General features: G+C 44.7%; 1 long non-coding RNA gene across 1 annotated transcript in view; it reads left to right on the top strand.

The window, feature by feature from the left end:
* Window positions 1-5,061: 5,061 nt before the first annotated feature.
* The window catches only part of LOC139074017 (uncharacterized), a 61,982-nt gene continuing 44,576 nt past the window's right edge, over window positions 5,062-22,467 (top strand). Inside the window, exon 1 of the long non-coding RNA XR_011523303.1 lies at window positions 5,062-5,178. This is a non-coding gene — a long non-coding RNA (uncharacterized lncRNA). The remainder of the gene's footprint in view (window positions 5,179-22,467) is intronic.

The following is a 22,467-nucleotide window of genomic DNA, read 5'->3' as shown; positions in this document are numbered from 1 at the left end:
TGCTGGTAGCGCACTTTTAAGTACTTGCTGATGTGATGCGTGGGAAGGGATATCCATTGTGGTTTTTCACTTGAGTCCTTGCAGTGGATCTATCATTCTCCTCACGGTTTTAAGCCCATCTCCCCTGTCCTGCTGACTGTCATGAGTAGAACAGAAGAAAGAAGAAAGAATAGCATCGCTTTATCGGAGTAGAAGGAGGGCGTCCATTGTGCCCTCACTGTTTTACATTCAGACTCGTGGGCCTCGTGAACCAGTGATTTGGGGACCCGGAAGGAAGGTGTAGAGAGGACCACGAGGACGGATGTTTACTTGGCAACACCAAGACGTTGGGAGTCATTGCAGAAATAAAAATCAGATGATTAACATTCCCTCTTCCATCAACACTGTGTCTGCCATGTGCTGCAAGGAAATCTGAGGAATGGCCTGCAGGGATGGTGACGATAAGGGGGCAGAGAAGATTTGCGGTCTCTAGGTCCCGAGAAGAGCGAGAGACATTGGGGGCATTTGATTTGAAAAGAACTCTCCTTGCCAGTTGTTGAGTTCCTTGCAAGGAGGGGACATCTCGTGTGCCGGGAAGTCTGCTGATCTCATGGACAGAAAGCTCCTTCTCAGGTACGAGTCTGGTATTGGCACATTTGCTCCTTTCCGATCCTCTCAGTCCCGTGAATCCTGATGTTCGGTGCTCAAGATCACTTCACTGGGGACCGGCAGTGCCTCTGCAGAGCGGGAGGGCGGGTGAGGCTCCAGGGGGCCATGTCCCCCGACCCCACCCAGGGGCCTGAGGCACCTGGCCCCACTGCTGCCCTAGATGGGTATAGAGCAGAGGGACCTTGCTCCCTCCCTGCTCTGCTCTTTTCTCTCATCCCCACCCTTCCTCGGGGAGCTGCATCTGGCTGGAGGTTGGGAAGCAGAGGTCTGCCCTGAAGGAGACTCGCCCTCAAGGGCCCTCAAGGCCTTGCTTGCCCCCTGCACACCTGCCCCCTGACAGGCTGGGTAGGGTTTTCTCTCACTCGGGGCACGGGACTGAGCGAACGTCCATTCAGACCACACGTGAGCCCAAATACAACGCAAGGTGGTCGGTTGTGCTCCAAAGTTGTAAGGGAAGAGTCTGCCACCCACCAGCCCCGAGGAGGACAGTGGACAGGCCTGGCCTGGAGACCCCTCCCCTGAGCGGGCAGTGGTCCACGGGGCTGGGTGTCCACTCTGCCCTTTCAGGAGGTCAGCAGAATGGGCAGCATCTCTCCACATCTAAGCTTTTAACCCCCAGAAACTCCAAAGGATAAACCAAGAGGGCACCCCTGTAACAGGCCCGGCCCCCCACCCTCACCCTCACCCCCTCTGGGGCTAACTCAGGGGACTCTCCACCCCCTCCCTTCTCGTGGTCCCTCAGTTCCTGGCGCCTTCTCCCTGCTGTGGAGCAGTCTCATTAGATGCGAAGGAATTTTTCCAGAGTCGTCATCAGGGTACTCATTGGGTGGGGTGACCATAAGTCCTGCTTTGTGGGGACAAACCTGGCAGGCACCCAGTGTCCTCAGTAAATATCAGTGGCATTTCCGTTCACCCGCATCACTGGCTCAGTTTGATCCCCTACCATGGGGGCGTTTGTTGTTCGAACCACAACCAGCTGTGGGCCTCACCCTCTGATGAGGGTCCCAGCCCCGCGGTCTGGTGCCCAGGCCGAGTGGCCGACACAGCTGTCCAGGAAGCAGGCCTGCCTTCTAGCCTGGCATCCTGATCCTGCTGAGGGAGCCGCCCTGGGGTCCACCTGTCAGACGACTGCATCCCCTCTCTGTTTTGCAGGCCATGTGCGTGGAGGGAGGTGAGTGAATATTTTCCACATAGTTCAGCATCCAATAAAACCGTGGAATAATCCTTAGGACCTAAGCAGCCACCCCGGTGGCCACGTGCGGAACTTCTTTAACAGTGGACAGGAAGGTGAGCAAGTTCCTCTGGCGGCTGGCGGTTGCAGAAGGGTGGCCGTAGTGGTGAGGAGGGAGGCAGGAGAGGGGTCCCCTGCTACGTTGGGGCTGGGAGCAGTCCGGGCAGAGGAAGGTGGCATCAGGATCCCTCGTTTCCAGAGCTGCTTCCCATTGTGTTTTCCTGCCTGCAAGGTCCAGCTTCGTTCCTCCCTCCCCAACACTCCCGTATCTTCCTTTTTCCATTCTGCTGCATTTGTCACCATTTGCTACCTTCACCCAGAGGAAACGACAGAGGCTCTGGGATGATTCAGGCTGGTATTCAAATTCTGGCCCTGCCACGGTGCTAGTGTGTGATCTGGGGCAAATGACTCATTTCCTCTGAGCCTCGGTTTTCTGGATCTATGAGGACAGTGCCTTGTAGATTTATAGCCGGGTTATGGGCTGAATTGTGTCCCCCAGATTCACATGTTGGAGTCCTAACCCCAGGACCCCAGACTTTGACTGTGTTTGCAGACAGGGTCCTCACAGAGGTAATCAAGTTAAAATGAGGTCACTAGGGTGGGCGCTAATCCAGTGTGGCTGGTGTCCTTATCAAAAGGGGAAATTTGGAGACAGGAGAATGCCACGTGAACATGGGGAAAGCCATCAACAAGCCAGCGAGAGAGGCCGGGAACATGTCTTCCCTCGCAGCCTCAGCGGGAACCAACCCTGCTGATGTCCCGAGTTTAGACTTCCGGCCTCCAGAACTGAGCCAGTCCGTTTCTGTTGTTGAGTCCTCTGGGTTGTCACAGAGGCCTAGGAAACGGATGCACGTGTTAACTGGACTAATTTTATAAAAGGACCCTGGCACATGTGGGAGCTGGGTGAATGTTTGCTGAATTAACCTGATGGTCCAGGACACGTGGCCAGCGCCCCAACCCCCACAGCCCCTTTCTCTCACCTCCGAGGCTGGCAGTGACGGTGGGTGGCCTGGGCGACGCGGTGCAGACGTCCATGTGGGAAAGATGCCATGCTGCCCGTCTTCCCCGTGGGGGCTCTGGTATGCTGGATTTGAACAGGCAAAGCTCAAGGTGACCTGAACTGCAACTACGGCCTTTAAATCAATCGAGGGGTATAGAGCTGAGCATGTTAGCTTGGGCAGGAGCGGCAGACTGACGAATTTTCGCCATAACATGAGGCCGCCCCGTCTAATGATGACCCTGAGAGCATTGATGGTGAGTCATGGTTCTTGGAGGGCACTCTCTGCTCTTACACAAAACTAAGAGCAAAGAGCCTCCTCCTGGTTCTCCCTGGGTTCCTTCAACCCTCCCCATGCTCAGCCACTGCTGTTCTTGTGGGTGCCTCATTGTTCCCTCCACGCACACCTTCTCCCTTGCCTCCTTACGTCCCTTCGTTCAAGGCTTGGCTCAGAGGCCACCTCCTCCATGCTGCCTTCCCAAATCCCTGCCCCTGGGCTTCCAGAGGTGCTGAGGACTGTTTATCTGCTCCACAAGCCTTGAGGCAGGACCAGCCTCCAGTCCATCTTGTCCCACCTTCCTGGCTACATGCAGCCACGCTTCTTGCATGTGTTTGTGCTTGATTTCTATTTTCTGCATGGGTTGTTGTATTAAGAGCATCAGAAATGCAATGTGTGCAGCTCATAATTTTAATTCATGCTTAAAACTCGCTCCCAGCAACGTGCTACCCTTTGGTCAGTCTGTGTCAGTTCTGCGGTCCCCTCCATCCTGGCGTGCGTCGCCCGTGCTGTAGCTGTTCTCAGCTGTCTCGTGGGCTGCACTCCTGCAGAGGCAGGAATTATGCCTTTTTACCAGACTGGGGGTAGACAGGTTTGTACTGTAATTTTTTTCTCAGTATTCTTTCACAGGCATGTCTCACAAATTTATAAATTCTTCCCTGGTCTCATTTTTTTTTTTTAAGATTTTGTTTTTTTCCTTTTTCTCCTCAAAGCCCCCTGGTACATAGTTATATATTCTTCGTTGTGGGTCCTTCTAGTTGTGGCATGTGGGACGCTGCCTCAGCGTGGTTTGATGAGCAGTGCCATGTCTGTGCCCAGGATTTGAACCAACGAAACACTGGGCCGCCTGCAGCGGAGTGCACGAACTTAACCACTAGGCCACGCGGCCAGCCCCCCTGGTGTCATTTTTGATGTTCACGTAATCTCTGACCCGCACCAGGAGTGATTCCAGCATTTCCTTTTTACTGTTGCATGCTGAATTTGTTTCTGGGCATTTGACATTTAAAACCATGTGCTGCCGTGTGTCCTGGAGCTCACCTGTGTCCATCTGCAGCCTGGCACCTCAGGAGAAGGCACAGAGGTAAAGTTACCTGGTCAGCTCCCAGGCTTTCAGCCCTGATGGCAAAACAGCCGCCTGGAAGCACGGAGCTGTTGACATGGACCCTGGCAGCAAGGCCAGCGCCCAGGCCACCGACCTCCCTGCTGTGCTAACACTTTAATCTCATTAGCATCACAATTTGGGAAGAGAGAGAGCTTGGCGCAGCTGCCATTTTTGCTTGTTGTATCAGCTTTTTCACCATCTTGGCTCAGCATGGTCACAGGATCTAACACAGGTCGAGGAGCAGGTCGGGCTGCTGGCTTGGCCCTCTTGACACAAGTCCCAGCTCACAGCCCTTCTTCAGAAGGTCCTCACGCAAGGGCCTGCAGACACTGCTCACAGGCTGTGGGGGGCCGGCGAGGTGTGTTTCCTAGATGGACAAATTAAGGGTGAGGCCCTCTGCCTCCCAGACAGGAGACCCCACACGAGTCTGCCTTGGGCTGGGCAGGACTGGTCACTCTGGGCTGTACCCCTTGGCCTGGTCATCTGTCTGGGAGTTCATGTCTGGCCTGGCCCGGCCGGGATTTGGCGGATCCCAGCTCAGCCCCCACCCATGACCCCACCACAGTGCAGGGTGCCAAGGGGGCGCCTGTCTGTGGTCGTTCTCTGTGCGAGATGGAGAGCTCCAGTGTTTGCCTTTGGCATGTGTGAGAACAAGTGTGAGTGTGCGTACGTGTGTGTGAGTGTGTGTTTGTCTGTGTGGGTCTGCTGGAGTCTTTATGTTCATGATATGACTGACAACAGTCTCGCTCTTTCCTTGATCTGGTTGGTGATTTACACCTGGCCTTGTCCCCCTCCCCCTGCACTAGGATGGAGCCAGCTAAGTTTGGAAGCTGCTTGATTCCTGGTGGCCCAGGCGTGTCCAGGTTCTGACCTCAGTAAAGAAACCTGCCCACAGCTCTGCAGGAGGAGAAACCCAAGACTCGGTGAGGACTTGGTGCCCCAGCTGGGACGGGGTGCATGAGGTCCCCCGGGGCAGCCCAGACTCAGGATGACAGACACTTAAGTGTCTGGCCAGGGGAGGGCGTCCCAGAGCCTGGGACTGGACCAAGAATCTGGCCCTTTAACTTGTGTGGGGCCCTGCACCTTGCTGGGCCTGTCCAATCGCAACTCAGTGGCCCCCCCAGCCCTGTGGAGGTTCCGATGGAAGGACCAGCTGGGCCAGCATGGGCCTCATGGAAAACAGATGGGTGGTGAGCCGCCGAATGAGGCTGGCATGTCTCAGAGTGGGTGTCAGGTGGGGGGCACTTTGAAAATACCCTTTATGGGTACCAGATATGCTAATGAAGTTCTGGGTTTCTTCTGATAAAGACACAGCTCCTCCTGCCCTGAGGGTTTCAGGATGGGAGGGCTACTGGCTGCCCCAAGGGTCCCACCGCCTTTGTGGGGAGACAGGGTGTGCACTGAAGGCAGAGGGAAGGGAACCTGGGGTCTGCTTCTGACTGTGCGGCCCAGAGTGATGTCCTAAATCCTGCAGTAGACGCTCCCCACGCAGTTTTCTATCTGTCGGGAGTTTAGCCTAAATACAGAGCCTGCATCAGCCCCTTCCAGAGCATCATTCTCTCTGTGCTGACTTTGCCAGAAGTCCCCTCGCATTTTAATGATGGATTACTCCTTCAGGGATGTGGCCTTCCTTGTTGGTTAACTGAGTGTCACTGGTAGTTTTCTGAAAAATAAATTTTTATTTTTTTCCTTTTTCTTTCTTTTTTTCCCTTCTGCTTTTTTCTCCCCAAATCCCCCCAGTACATAGTTGTATATTTTAGTTGTGGGTCCTAAAAAATAAATTTTTAAAAACATGGTGTTTTCTTTAGTTTTTCAACAAATTACCTGAAATCATTTTTTTTTTAAGAGGAAAAATCTCTCTTTTTTTTTTTTTAAGGATTGGCACCTGGGCTAACAACTGTTGCCAATCTTTTTTTTTTTCCTGCTTTATTTCCCAAAACCCCCTGGTACATAGTTGTATATCTTAGTTGCAGGTCCTACTAGTTGTGAGATGTGGGACGCCGCCTCAACGTGGCCTGACGAGCAGTGCCATGTCCGCGCCCAGGATCCGAACCCTGGGCCACTGCAGCGGAGCATGTGAACTTAACCACTCGGCCACGGAGCCGGCCCCTGAAATCATTTTTTTTTTTACGATCAGCACCTGAGCTGACAACTGTTACCAACCTTTTTTTTCTTCTCCTTCTTCTCCCCAAAGTCCCCCAGTACGTAGTTGTATATTCTAGTTGTATGTCCTTCTGGTTGTGCTCTGTGGGATGCCACCTCAGCATGGCTGGATAAGGGTGCCAAGTCTGTGTCCAGGATCTGAACCTGTGAAACCCCAGGCCACTGATGCGGAACACATGAACGTAACTACTTGGCCATGGGGCCAGCCCCCTGAAGCCTTTTTCCAAGTTGTGTTTTATTGTTAATAGATTGAAGATGTTGGCACCTTGAATTCTTTCTTTTCTGCAGATGATACTATTTTAATTACTCTGGCAAATTTAGAGAAAATTCTTCTAAATGGGAGTTATTTTAGTGTTTTCGTCATCCTGAGCTATTCACACATTTCAATATGGCAGGGACCTGGAGAGAGGGGTAGGCTGTCACTGGCGTCTTTCAGCTGTTGAAGAGTGGGCTCCGATCAGCACATCTCTGTCTCCCAAACCAGGGCCCTGCCATGGGAAGCTGGGAGCAGAGATGGGGCCCTGCAAACCTGTCTGGACTCACCTTGATGCTGCCCCTAATGATCCTACTTCATTAAGAATAAAAATTGCTGGGATAAATGCAAAACTGGATGGGACAGTGGATGAGCAGGCGTCCACTGCACTGTCCTGGGCAGAGCATGTTGGGGTTGAGGGGGTCCTGTCCTGCCCACCGTGGGCAGACAGTGCATCTGGGAGTCACCTACTGCAGGTGACTGGAACTTGCCCAAGACCTACAGAGGCTCTGCTGGGGAGGGGTCCTGGAAGGGCTCAGGGAGGGTTCCTGCTTGTGTAAGATGATGGCAGAGGCCACGCGCCCTCCCTTTTTTGCTGCTATACACACACGGTGCAATGACATCCCAGTTCATGTGGCGTTGTGAGCATGTCCAATGGTTTCCTTAGAGTTTCCAGAAATAAAGTGTGTGGTCAAAGATCCTGCCCACGGAGGCATTTGATGCGTTTCATCCAGAAATGCACTGACCTGTCCTCTGTCTGCCGGCAGCTCTGCACGGCCCTTTCCAGGAGGTAGTTATAGCTCAGACTTCACTTTTCAAATGACACGGACTCTGGATTAGCACCTGAACCCTGTGTTAGCTTCCCAGAGCGACCGTGGGAACATGCCACAAACTGGTCGCTTACCACAACAGAAATGTATTCTCCCACGGTTCTGGAGGCCAGAAGTCCAAAATCCAGGTGTCTGCAGGGTTGGTTCCTTCTGGAAGCTCAGAGGAAGAACCTGTTCCCCACGTCACCCCCAGCTTCCAGCAGCTCCAGCAGTCCATGATGGGGTTTGGCTTGTAGACACAATGCTCCCATCGTTGCCTCCGTGTCTCTGTGTCCAAGCTCCCTCTCCTTTCTCTTATAAGGACACCAGTCACCGTGTTTAGAGCCCACCCTGTGTCCGGACAGTCTCACCTTGAGATCCTTCATTACATCTGCAAAGACCCTCTTTCCAAATGCAGTTGCGTTCACAGGTTCAGGGGTTAGGACGTGCATAGGTCTTTTGGGGGTGCGCCATTCAACCCGCTGCTATTCTTTCCTTCTGCACCTGCCCTTGACTTGTTTCCAAGTGGAGAATTTGAATGCCAGCCTGGCTGAAAGGTGCAGTGGTGGAGCTCTGCCCCCAGCATGGCATGTTCTGAGGAGGGGTGTGGCTGGGCTGGCTGCCAGCTCTCTTTGCCTTTGGACCCACTCCTGGGCGGGCTGGCTGGGTGGATGGCCCCCTGAGCCCTGGCTTCGGGGGTTAGCTGCAGCTGGCCTGGGCTGGCTCTGTCTCCAAGTTGAGGAAGCTCTGGCCTCCCTGCTTGCATCCTGCCACCCTTCCTGCTGAGCCCTGCCAATGGGGCTGTGGTCCAGGCTGTTCGCTGGAGTTCTGTCTGACCAGCTTCATCTTTGGGGATGGTTTTTTAAAGCCAGGAAGGGGGACAAACAGAGAACAACTGAACAGAGCCATTTTTTTTTTCCTATTTCTAAATGTGACATTAGAAAAAGTAAGAAAGTTAAACTACAACCCTCTGTGGGAGGAGAGTGGTGACATTCCTTTCTGCGTCTCTAGGGCTGGAAATGATGGATTAGCTCTGCATGGAAGCTGAGGGAGGGCCACGCAGCTCTGGTGTCTGATGACAGAAGGACTAGTCCTTACATGCAAAGGACTTCTGCCCGCAGGAAGTACTGCTCCCTCTGGTAGGAGGCCCTCTGGATTTGTTAACATTGACAGTCAGGGTCCCTGGGAATCAATCATGAATACAAGTTGAAGAGCACAGCATCTCCCAAGGATCTTTCTGCTGCGTTCTCTTGGACACACAGTGGAAATCTACAAGCCGTAGGGTTCCAGTTCAGAGTGTGCCCTTGTCAAGTAGATCTGCAAAACGGAGCTCGTGATGAAGCCAAAGGCAGCCATTTGCTGGGAGAGTCTCCCTAAAACTGTCTCCAGGTTGCTGGGGGCTCAGAGGATGGATTGAGCATCAGTGTTTGGGCTGTTTTGGGGTCAAATACTCGCTCACTGCAGGCCCCTGTAATGAGAATGGGGTGAGCCGCGGTGTTTTCAGAAAAATGTGGGCCCTCTGCTTGAAGGTTGCTTGTTCACTACGGGGTTCTCTGTACTGCCCCAAACTCCATACTCCTTCTGGCTACAAGAATGGAGTTCTGTTGAAATAGAAAGTGGGAAAACCAGGAGGTGCATGTACCCTTTCGAGGAGGCAGAACTCTGCCTATTCCGCCCACCTTCGTCATCCCCCACCCTGCTCATGTGGAGCAGAAGGGAGGAGATAGGGGTAGAGCTTTGCTGGGCTGCTTCCTGCTGGCTGCTGCAGGCAGGAGGAGAATCAGTGAAGCCAAGAGGAGACAGGAGCTGGGGGCTGGAGAGTTCTGATGGAGAAGCCCAGACCGCACCTGTCCAGTCTAGAACGTGGCAATGGTGTGACTGTGGTGTGTGTGTCTGTGCACACCTGTGTGTGTCTCCCTGAAGACAGCAGAGGAGAATGAGCAAAGCCCAGCACAGGTCCTGCCGCTCTGCTGAAGCAGGAGCAGGTGGCTCTCTTGCTCTCCTGGCTCGCTCATTCCTTGCTTAGCGGGCTCATCTCTAAATAAAAATCATATCCATTCTCCTGTCTTCCTCCCATGGCTGTTGTAAACATCGAGTGGAAAGATGAGTGCATAAAATAACGGAGGTGAAAGTGCGTGTGTAAAGTTGTGCAAAATTGCAAGGTTATTCTGGGCAGAGTCTTTGATGCTCACCGTTCATGGCCAGACCGTCCGGCGACGCCGAGGAGCATCTGTGATTTCAACGCGTATCATGAACATCTCAAGACAAAATGACCTTCTATTTAACGTGACTGAAACATAAGAGCGGCTGAGCTCCCTCCTGCCACAGGATTTGGCCTCGTTTTCATCCTCTTTCCACCTCTCTGCCTGCCTGAGTCTCTCTATGCTCTAAGGCTGAGGTCTGCAGAGTGCGCTGTGGGAAGAAAAGTTTAGATCATTATATTTTAGATTATTACTTAGATCAACCAGCTCCTTTACATGCAGAAAGACCCTCATCACTCTGAAGATTCCAAGGATTTTCAGATGCTGTGTGTCTTTCTAAAAACTAAAATTTTCTTTCATTTTTTTTAAAGATTGGCACCTGAGCTAACAACTGTTGCCAATCTTCTTATTTTTTTTTAAAGATTTTATTTTTTCCTTTTTCCCCCCAAAGCCCCCCGGTACGTAGTTGTATATTCTTCATTGTGGGTCCTTCTAGTTGTGGCATGTGGGACGCTGCTTCAGCGTGGTCTGATGAGCAGTGCCATGTCCGCGCCCAGGATTCGAACCAACGAAACACTGGGCTGCCTGCAGTGGAGCGCGCGAACTTAACCACTCGGCCACGGGGCCAGCCCCGCCAATCTTCTTTTTTCTTCTTCTTCTCCCCAAAGCCCCCCAGTACATAGTTATATGTACTGCCTCTGGCTGTGCCAGGTGGGGCGCTGCCTCAGCATGGTCTGATGAGCGGTGCCATGTCTGTGCCTGGGATCCGAACTGGTGAAACCCCGGGGCAGCTGAAGCGGAGCATGCGAACTTAACCACTCGGCCCTGGGGCTGGCCCCCTAAAGTTTTCTTTCTGATGAAGTTCAATTTTCACTTTTTTCTTTTTGGTTTATGCTTTTTGGGTCCTAGGAAATTTTGCCTGACTCAAGGTCTCAAAGATTTCCTCCTAGAAGTTATAATTCTGGCTTTTACATTTAGGACAATATTCTTTTTATTTCTTTCATTTTTTGAGGTTCATGGTTTATTAAGACATGAAGATCTCCAAGCAGAGTCACAGAAATTGTGGGACATTTTACAGGTTGACATTCAATAAAATAATGCTTTAAGATAGAGAAAAGTAATAAGATTCTTCTATTCTCAACGTAATTACAGGATTTATTAAAAAAAAGTGTTAAGTAATAATTTGCTCCAGGCGGTATAGATTGGGAAAGAGACACAAATTTAAAATTATTCTATGATCAGCTTTTGCCAATACCCTTCCTGTGTCTCTGTGACAGTGCAGATAACCTGGGGTATTGTTGGAACTCTACTATGTGCGAGAGTTGGCTGCAAATGTAACCATAGCTCCCCCCAACCATACCTCATTTTGTCTTTTAGGCAAAAGCTGTTATTTGCTTCCCAGGGCCTGTTATGATTGGAGGTGCAGAGTTTTTCCTTTTTTAAATTAAATTCTTTACTTTGAGGTAATTGTGGATTCATATGCAGCTGTAAGAAATAATACAGAGAGGTCCGGCATGCCCTTTACCCAATGGTGACATCTTGCAAAGCTGTAGTGCAATATCACATTCAGGATATTGACATTGATACAGTCAAGATACAGAACAGTTCCACCACCCCGAGGATCCCTCATGTTGCCTTTTTACAGCCACACCTCCCTCTCTCCTGCCTCCTGCCCCCCTTACCCCTGCAAACCACTAATCTGTTCCCCAAGTATGTAATTTTGCCATTTAAAGAATATTATGTCAATGAAGTCATGCAATATGAAACCTTTTGGGGTTGGCTTTTTTCACTGAGCATAATTCTCTGCAGATTCATACAGGTTGTGGCATGTAGCAGTATGCTATTGCTCTGTATTGCTAAGTAGGATTCCATGCGATAGATGTACCACAGTTTTCTTTAACCCTTCATCCACTGAAGGACAATCTGAGTTGTTTCCAGTTTTTGTCTGATGTGAATAGAGATGCTATAAACATTCGCGTGCAGGTTTCCAGCTGAGTGTGAGTCTTCATTTCTCTGGGATAGTGGCCAGGAGTTCAATTGCTGGGTCGTGTGGTTTAGTTTTTATGGACATTTAGTTTTCATGGAAATTGGCAAAACATTTGCCAGAGTGGGTGTACCATTTTATAGTCATCCGGTCTCTGTGAATTCTAGCCAGCGTTTAACGTGGTCGATGTCTTTAATTTTAGTCATTCCAACAGGTGTGTAGTGCTAACAGATTGAGGCTTTAATTTGCATTCCTCCAGTGGCCAGTGATGGCGAACACATTTTCACGATCTTACCTGCCATCTGTATCTGCTCTTCAGGAAAATGTCTCTTCACGTCTTTTGCTCCCTTTCTAATTAGATTGTTTGTTTTTTATTGTGAAGTTTGACAGTTCTTTATGTATTCCAGATCTGTGAGTCCTTTGTCAGTACGTGCTTTACCGATATCTCCTCCCAGCCTGCAGCTTGTGTTCTCAACCTGTTAGCAGGGTGTTTTGCAGACAAGCGGTTTTAATTTTGAAGAAGTTCAGTTTATCAACTTTTTCTTTTATGGATCGTGTTTTGGTATCAAGTCTAAGAACTCTTTGCCTATTCCTAGATCGTGAAGATTTTCTCATATGTTTGATTTTCTAAAAGTTTCCTATTTTACATTTGTCTGTGATCCATTTGCATTTAATTTCTTAAAAGTATTATTTTAACTTTTTTTATTGAGATAACATTGGTTTATAACATTATATAAATTTCGGGTGTACAACATTATAGTTTGACATCTGTATATACTACGGTGTGCTCACCATCTAAAGTCTAATGTCCATCCATCACCATATAGTTGACCTCTTTTACCAAGTTCACTCTCCCCTCACCCCCAGTCCACTCTGGAAAACACTGATCTGTTGTCTGCTTCTAAGAGTTTGTTTTTATTTAATATTTTGTTCATTTGTTTTATTTGGTTTTATCTTCCACATATGAGTGAAGTCATATGCTATTTGTCTTTCTCTGTCTGACTTATTTCATTTAGCATAATACCCTCAAGGTCCATCTAAGTTGTCACAAATGGCAAGATTTCATCTTTTTTATGGCTGAGTAGTATTCCATTGTGTATATATACCACATCTGCTTAATCCATTTGTCCATCAATGGATACTTAAGTTGTTTCCATATCTAGGCTACTGTAAATAATGCTGCAATGAAGAAAGGGGTGCATTTATCTCTTTGAATTACTATTTTTTGATACTTTGGACAAATATCCAGAAGCAGAATAGCTGGATCACATGATAGTTCTCGTCTTAATTTTTCAGAGGGAGCTCCGTACTCTTTTCCATAGTGGCTGCACCAGTTTACAGTCCCACCAGCAGTATGTGAGGGTTCCCTTTTCTCCCCATCTTTCCAACACTTGTTTTTTCTTGTCTTTTTGATAATAATATTTCTAACAGGCTTGAGGTGGTATCTCATTGTGGTTTTGATATGCATTTTCCTAATAATTGGTGATCTTGAACATTTTTTCACGTGCCTGTTGGCCATCTGTATGTCTTTTTTGGAAAAATAGCTATTCAGATCCTCTGCCTATTTTTTAATCAGGTTGGTTTCTTTGTTGTTATTGAGTTGTATGAGTTCTTTACATACTTTTGATATTAACCCCTTATCAGATATATAATTGGCAAATATCCTCTCCCACTTGGTAGGTTGTCTTTTCATTTTGTTGATGGTTTGCTTTGCTGTACAGAAGCTTTTTAGTTTGATGTAGTCCCATTTGTTTATTTTTGCTTTTGTTTCTCTCTCCTGAGGAGACATATCCAGAAAGATACTGCGAAGAACAATGTCAAGGAGTGTACTGCCTATGTTTTCTTCTGGGAGTTTTATGGTTTCAGTTCTTAGTTTCAAGCCTTTAATCCATTTTGAGTTATTTTTTGCATATGGTGTAAGATAATAGCCTAGTTTCATTCTTTTGCATGTGTCTGTCCAGTTTTCCCAACACCATTTTTTGAAGAGACTTTCCTTTCTCCATTGCATATTCTTGGCTTCTTTGTTGTAGATTAGTTGCTCATATATGTGTGGGTTTATCTCTGGGCTCTCAATTTATTTGCAGTTAATTTTTGTATAAGGTACAAGACATAGATCAAAGTCCCTCTTTTATTATTATTATTTTTGTCTGTGGAATGTCCAATTGGTGCTCCAGCACCATTTGTTGAAGAGGCTACCTTTACTTCATTGAATTGTTTTTGCAAAAATCACTTTGGCATATTTGTGTGGGTCTATTTCTGGGCTGTTCGTTCTGTTCCATTGTCTAGCTCTCTGTCAATACTATGTAGTCTTGATTACTGTACCTATATAAAAAGTCTTGAAATCAGTTAGACTGATTCATTCCACTTTATTCATTTTTAAAAAATTGTTTTAACTAGTCTAGTTAAATAGTTTGCCTTTCCATGTACATTTTTGGGTAATTTTGTCTATATTTGTAAAATCTCTTGCTGAGATTTTGATAGGAATTGCATTAAACCTGTATATAAATTTGAGAAGAATTGACACTGTTATTATGTTGAGTCTTCCAATCCATGAACATGGTATGTTTCTACATTTATTTAGGTCTTCTTTGATGTCTTTTATCAACATAGTATAGTTTTCATCGTACAAGCCCTATACATGTTTAGTTAGATTTACATCTAATTGTTTCATTTTTTTGAGAAAGTTATAATTGATTTCATATTTTTAATTTTGATGTCCACATCTTCATTGCTAGTATATAGAAATAAATTGGATTTTGAATGTTTATCTTACACCTGTACCCTTGTGAACCCACTTATTAGTTCTAAGAGGTCTTTTTTGCAGATTCCTTGGGAATTTCCATGTAGACAATTGCATCATCTGCAAATAGGGATAGTTTTATTCATTTATTTTTCTTTTCAATCTCTATGCCTTTTCTTTTCTTGTCTTATCACACTGGCTAAAATTTCCTGCACTGTGGTGAATAAGAGTGGTGAGAGCAGACATCCTCGCCTGCTCCTGTTCCTCTTGGGAAAGCGTTCAGACTTTCATCATTATGTATAGTGTTAACTGCAGGCTTTTTGGAAGTACTCTTTATCAAGTTGAGGAAGTTCCTCTCTATTTCTATTTATCTGAGAGTTTTAAAAAATCATAAATGGGTATTAAATTTTGTCATTCTTTTCTGTTTTTTCATTTATAAAGATTGGCACCTGAGCTAACAACTGTTGCCAATCTTCTTATGTTTTTTTCTTCTTCTTCTCCCCAAAGCCCCCCAGTACATAGTTGTATATTCTAGTTGTGATTGTCTCTGGTTGTTCCATGTGGGATGTAGCCTCAGCATGGCCTGATGAGTGGTGCCATGTCCGTGCCCAGGATCCGAACCAGTGAAACCCTGGGCCACTGAAGCAGAGTGCGTGAACTTAACCACTCAGCCATGGGGCGGCCCCTTTTTCTGTGTTGGTTGATATGGTTATGAGAATTTTCTTCTTTAGCCTGTTAATGTAGTGGATTACATTGATTCATTTTCAAATATTGAACCAGCCTTATATCCCTGGAATAAATCCCATTTGGTCAGGGTAAATAATTATTTTATCTATAGCTGAATTCTATGTGATGATATTTTGTTAAGGATTTTTGCATCTATATTCATGAGGGATACTGGTCTGTAGATCTCTTTTTTTGTGTGTGTTTTCATTGTGTGGTTTTGGTATTGTGGTAATGCTGCCTTCACAAAATGTAGTTTGAGATTTTCCTGTTTCTTGTTATGATGAATGGTTTTCTATTGAAACATAGCCTTTTTTGTTTTATGTTATATGTATTTGTATCTTATTAAACTTTCTATTTTAACTTAAAAAAAAATCCCACTCCAATAGTGTAGGGGAGGGGTGCTACCTCAGTACTGCCAGGTGGATGTAGAAATCCAGGTTCTTACTTGGCTTCTGTTGACATCCGAGGAGTGAGGGCACTTTGTTACTGTGGTGGAGATGTCCTTGTCACTGCTGTGTGGTGGTGGAAGTTCTGACTGTGGCCCCACCGTGGTGGGGAGAGGGAGGGACACCTCTTTACTGTTCAGTGAGGATGGAAGCCTAGGCTTCCCACATGGTCTCCACTGACACTGCAGATGAGGGAGAGGCCTTGTTTCCAGCTGCTGGGAAAGAAAGTTCTGGCTCTGACATCAACCTAGGGGAGTTTTTGGATGTCTTGTCATAGCATCACAAGGGTTGAAGTCAAAGGTTTCCGCTCTGCCTTTGCTGGTGTGGGTGAGGGTGGGGTCACAGTTTACCAGTGGTGTTTGGTTGGAGTAGAGCAGTTGTCTAGATTTTTTTCTGTCTTGCTAGGCTACTCTTTTCTTTGTCCTTTGCATAGAGAGAGTAGGCTTTGGTTGGGGCATTTTTTTTTTTTTTGTCTGCGTCTATTGGCATTTCCAGGTTGCCGACTTTGTCAGCTTCTGGGATACATGAGGGCAAAAGAAAACCCAGGAAACTCACCACCATGTCCTTCTTTGGGTCCCACGATCCCTAGCTGGGCTGCATTCTTCTTTCCACCTTTCCGAGTCTTCTCATATTTGTCTTACATATAGTGTCCAGGGTTTTCAGTAGTCCTCAGCAGGAGGAATAGGAAAACTATATATCCTCCGTTCTTCAGGAAGCTTAAGTCCCTTATGAGCTATTTTAAAGATAGTTTTTGTGTATGATCTGAGATAGGGTTGAGGTTCGTTTTTTTTTAATATGAATATCTCTTTTTCTCCCCCAGTATCATTTGTTGACAAGACTCTCTTTTTCCTATCGTATTACCTTGGCATCTGTGTTGTCATTTTTCTGACACCAAGTGGGTGTCCAACAATTCACTTCCATTCTGACACTAACTCTCAGACCCTACAGGTTAAGGGCTCAGTCCCTAAAGACTGTCCCCACTTCAAACATTAGCTGCAATGGGGTGCCCTGGCTGATTACAAATTTGGGAGTCCCCACAACTTCCTCTCAGGTTTGATGTTTCACTAGAACGACTCATGGATCTCAGGAAAGCACTTTACTTAAGTTTACCGGTTTATTATAAAGGATACCACTTGGGAGCAGGCAAATGGAAGAGATGCACAGGCAAAGTATGGGGGTGGGGAGGATGTGTGGAGCTTCCATGCCTTCTCTGGGCACCCCACACTCCCAGTTGGTGATGTGTTCACCAACCCAGAAACTGAACTCCACTGCTGAGGGGTTTTATGGAGGCTTTGTCACACAGGCATGATTGATCAAATCGTGGGCACTGGTTATTCAGTTCAACCTCCAGCCCCCTCCCTTCCCCAGAGGTTGGGGGTGGGGCTGAGTGTTCCAAGCCTCTAATCATGGCTTGATCTTTCTGGTGACCAGCCCCCATCCTGAAGCTATCCGGGGGTGACAGGAGTCACCTCATTAACATAAACTCAGGTATGGATGAAAGGAGCTTGTTATGAATTACAAAATATTTTCCTCTCTCTTATCACTCAGGAAATTCCAAGGGTTTTAGGAGCTCTGTGATCCAGGGACAAAGGCTGAATATATATTTTCTGTTATACCACACATCTTTACCAAAGATCAACTGACCTTTTAGAAGAGGGTCTGTTTCTAGATTCTCTACTCTGTTCTGCTGACTTCTGTGTCTATCACACCAGCTCACACTCTTGATTACAGCAGCTGTATAGTGAGTCTTGGAATCAGGTGGTGCAAGTTCTACTTTGTTTTTCTTTAAATATTTTTTTTTTTTTTACTATTCTAGGTCCTTTGCACTTCCATATGTATTTTAGAACCACCTTTTCAGTTTCTACAGAAAATCCTATTAGAATTTTGATTTTGAGTGCGTTGGATTTATAGATCAATTTGGGAAAAATTAACATCTTACTAATATTGGGTCTTCCAATCTATGAACATGGTATGTATCTCAAAGTTTAAAAATAATCCTTGATCTCTCAGCATGTTGTATAGGTTTTAGCGTATAGGTCTCACACATATTTTATTAAATTACTCCTACATATTTCATATTTTTTCTATTGTAAATGGTATTTTTTAAATTTCCATTTTCAAAGGTTTATTGCTATTATATTGAAATACGATTGATGTTTGCATGCTGACCTTGTATCCTATGGCCCCGCTAAATTTACATGTTAGTTCTAGTAGCTTTTTTGCAGCTTTGTGAGGATTTTCTATGTCAGTTTTGTTCAACATGTGGTTCATAGATCCCTGGTGGGTCCTGAGGCACTTTCAAGGTCTCTATGGGGTCATAACTATTTTCAAACATATCTTAACATATTATTTTCCTTTTTTATTGTGTTGGTATTTGCACTGACGTGCAAAGCAGCGATGGGTAAAGATGCTTGTGCCTTAGTGTGAATCAAGGTGGAGATATTACACTGCCTTTGTAGCCACTGCATTCTTCACTTCCTTGAACTCACAGTAAAATTCCAAAATTCAGGTTCACTTAATGTAGCAGTAAAAATTAATAATTTTTATTACTTTTAAATCCACAAGAGCAAAATTTTAATATTCTGTGTGATGAAATGGGAAGCAGACATACAGCACTCCCGCTGATTGTGACCTACGATCCTTGGCTTGAAGATGGCATTTGAGTTGTAAGCTGAGAAGCAACTTTTCCATGAAATACAATATTTACTTAGAAGAAAAACTGACACAAAATTATGATTATTTTGACTTGGGTGTTAACATAATTTTCTTGAAAATGAACAATGTGAGTTTGTTAGTTTAAGGAAAGTAACTGATGATATTTGTTGCTAATAATAAAATTTGAGCATTCAAGCAAAAATTAGAATTTTGGAAACTATATATCCATCTCTGTGGTGAGATCAGTGGTGATATTAACAATGTGATATAGTGTTGGATAAGAATTGTGTCAACAATATAAAGATCTGCATAACTCAGCAAACCAATATTTTCCAAATGACCAATGTGGATAAAAGATACATTGAAAGTAGAAAAATGACTAATGGGTTTTATAACTGATGGCTTTAGATGGCACATAACAACCAACATTTAAGAAACCACTTCCTGCCAGTTTATGGTGTGGTATCAAATTATCTGAAAGAGCTATTAAAATTCTGCTCTTTTTTTATTGTTGTCAGATCTGATTTTCTTCATATCCTTCAAATGAAACAACATATCATAACAGACAGAATGGAAAATCAGCCATGGGGTAAAACCTTACTTGTTTATAATGTTATCATTCTTTGTGTAGATTGGTATGTTCAATTTGCTAATCTTTTGTTGAGAAAATGTTAAGAGCTTTGTTGAGGTATCATTGATATATAATAAATTGTACATGTTTAAAGTGTATATTTGCTAAGTTTTCACATATGCGTACCCTAGTGAAAACATCACTGTAACCACGATAATAAACGTATAGATCATCTCCGAAAGTTTCCTCGTATCTCCTAGTAATTCCTAGACCCCACCTTCCTGACTCCCTCTACCCTCATCTCCAGGCAATCATTGATGTGTTTTCTATCAATATAGATTGTATCTTCTAGAAAGCATACAGTGGATCTTTTTGTCTGGCTTCTTTCATTAGGTACAGTTAGTTTGTTGTGTATATTGGTGGTTCATTGCTTTTTATTATTGAGTAGTATTCCATTGCATGGATGTGTCATGGTTCATCCATTTACCTGTTGATACACATTTGGGTTGTTTCCAGTTTGGGCTATTACAATAAAGCTTCTGGGAAGATTCCCATAGGAGTCTTTGAGTGGACATGTTCTCTCATCGCTCTTTGGGAAATGCCTAGGACTGGAATGGCTATGTCATGTATTAGATCTTAACATGATCTTAACATGTTCAGTTGTTCCTCTAGCTTCCTTAAGAAATGTGATACTGTCATGATCACTCTTTTGATGTGCTTGTCTACTAGTTATATCATCTATGTCAATTCTGGGTAAGTTTTCATTGATTTTTCTGCACTCATTGTGGGTTGTATTTTCCTGCTTCTTTGCATTCCTGGTAATTTTTGATTGGTTGCCAGACAATGTAAGTTTTAGCTTGTAGGATGGTTGGTATTTTTGTATCCTATAAAGAGAATCGAATTTTGTTCTTGAACATGGTTCGTTTGCTTGTAAATAGTTTGATCATTTGCATCTGGCTGTTAAACTTTGTTATTTGGGACTATATCTGCATTTAGTTTAGGGTTAATTTCCCCCCCTCTACTGAGTCAAGATGTCTCTTAATAGTCTATCTAATAGTCTTAATAGTCTCTTAATGCCTCTTGAATTATAAGGTTTTCAACTCTGGCTGTTTGGAACAGGTGCTATTCCAGGCCCTGCCTGGGCACAAGGCACTCTTCCCACTAATCCTTCTGGTTGGTTCTCTCCCCAGGCTCAGTATGTCCTCACACACATGCACTGGTCAGCATTCAACTGAATCCCAGAGGGGACCCTCTGCTGATCTCCGGATTTCCTTCTCTGTGAAACTGTCCTCTGTGATACTCTGCCTCATGAACTCTAGCTGCCTTGGTTTTCCCAGACTTTGAAAGATGTGTCCTTGATTGAGGGAGACCACCTTGCTCTGATTGGGCATCCCTTCTTTCTCTGAGACCTGGAAACTTCCTCCAGGAAGTAGCTGGGCATCATAGGGCTTACCTCATTTGTGTCTTGTCTCTATGGGTTACTGTTCTTGGTTATCTAATTCCAATGTCTTGTGTTTCATATATTTTGTTTTTCTTTTAAGTTGCTTCAGGCAGGTGAGTAAATCTAGTCCCTGTTAGTCCATCCTGACTTGAAGTAGTTTTCTCTGTTAAGGAATTTTGCATCTATATGTCAGGGGTGATATCTATCTGTAGGTTTGTATCTTTATTCTCATATCTTCATTTGGTTTTGGTATCAGAGTATTGCTAGTTTCACAAAATAGTTTGAGAAGTTGTCTCCTTTTCTATTTTCTCAAAATTTTTGTAAGATTTGTGCTATCTTCCTTTACATATTTGATAGAGTTCATTAATGGAGGCAGCTGGTACTGGTGTTTTCTTTATGGAAGGTTTTTATTATGAGTTAAATTTCTTTAGTAGATACATAACTATTCACATTTTCCATTTCTTCTTGAGTCAGTTTGGTGATTTGTGTCTTTTAAGGAATTTGTCTATTCTGTCTGAGTTTTTAATGTTTTTGGCATCAGGTGGTTGGTATTAGTCCTTTATTATCCTTATAATATTTACAGGCTTTGTGGTGATGTACTTTGTTTTACTCATGAGAATGGTAATATGGGTCCTTTTAAGTGCCTCTTTTTAAAAGATTTTTTTCTTTATCTCTAGTTTTTTAGCAATTTGAATATTCTGTATCTTGGCTTGGTTTTCTTTGTGTTTGTCTTTTTTTGGTTTCATTGAGGTTTTTAGATGTATGCATTTGCTGTTTTCATCAAATTTGAAAAATTTGGAGCCACTGTCTCTTTAAATAATCATATTGCATTCCTTCTTTTCCTCTGCTTCTCCGATTACATGTTAGGCCTCTTGATATTGTCCCAAAGTTTCCTGAAGCTCAGTTCATTCTGTTTGTTTGGTTTTTCTGTCTCACTTCAGTCTGTATGGTTTCTACTGGCATGTCTTCAAGTTCATTGATGTTTTCTTCTATACTGCCTGGTTTGTTATTAAATCTATCTAGTTAATTTTTAATTTCAATTAAGTATTTATTTAGTCTATGTGTTAGCCTAGAAGTTTTATTTTGTTCTTTTTTATGTCTTCTATTTTTCTCCTTATTATGTTTATATTTTCATTTCAATCTTTGTCCTATTTATAATAGGTTTTATAGGTTTACTGTAAGTTCCATCATCTCTATCATTTCTTGGCCTGTTTTTATTGACTGATTTTCCCCCTAGAAATGGGTCACGTTACTCTGCTTCTTCACATATCTAGTAATTTTGTTTTCTTTTTGAGGAAGGTTAGCCCTGAGCTGACATTGGTGTCCATCTTCCTTTACCTTTCATGTGGGATGCCTGCCGCAGCATGGCTTGACAAGCAGTGCTAGGTCAGCCCCTGGGATCCGAACCGACAAACCAAGGATAGTCAAGGCGGAACGTGTGAACTTAACTGCTGTGCCCCTGGGCTTGCTCCTAGTAATTTTTTGACTGAATACTTGACAGTTTGAATATTCCGTTGTTGAGTGCTGATTTTGTTATTTTCCTTTAAAGAGTGTTGGACTATTTTCTGGCAGGCAATTAAGTTACTTGTCAATCAGTGTTATTCCTTCAAGGCTTGTTTTTAAGTATTGTTAGGGTGGTCTAGAGCAGCCTTTCTTCTAGGGCTTGCTCAGCTTTACAGTTGATGCATGGCCTCTACTGAATTCACCTGGGGTTCAGCGAGAGCTCTCCACTCTGGCTCTTTGGAACTTGCATGGCGCCCAGCTCAATGTGAACTCTGAGAATTGTTCATTTTACAGCTTCCCTGCCTTTCTCTTCCCAGCCTTGTGGGGTTTCACCCTGTGTATATACAGCGTAGTATCCTGCACATGCTCAGGGAGGTCCTACCTGTCATCTGGAAAACTGTTGTTCCACACTTGTGTCTTGTTTTCTAGTTGTGTGATGGGAGGGCAATTTTGTATCAGCTTCTCCATCATGGCCACAAGTGGAAATCCACATCCACTATTCTTAGTGATATTGTCCTCAACTTAACTGAATTTTATGCCTTTATATACCAACAAATGATGGAATAAAGAACAAGATACAACAAGCCATTTAAAAATTAAGCTTTAAGAATATGAGGAAAACCCAATGAAATCAGAGATTTTGAAATCATGCCATACTTAATTTATCATTTTATATAACTTAAACATATTAATATAGTTAGAAGCTTGTTTTGTGACTTC

The sequence above is a fragment of the Equus przewalskii genome, chromosome 1, assembly GCF_037783145.1.
Source record: "Equus przewalskii isolate Varuska chromosome 1, EquPr2, whole genome shotgun sequence".
Taxonomy (NCBI): domain Eukaryota; kingdom Metazoa; phylum Chordata; class Mammalia; order Perissodactyla; family Equidae; genus Equus; species Equus przewalskii.
Note: the sequence above shows the minus strand (reverse complement) of the source record. Positions and strands in the feature narration are given on the sequence as shown.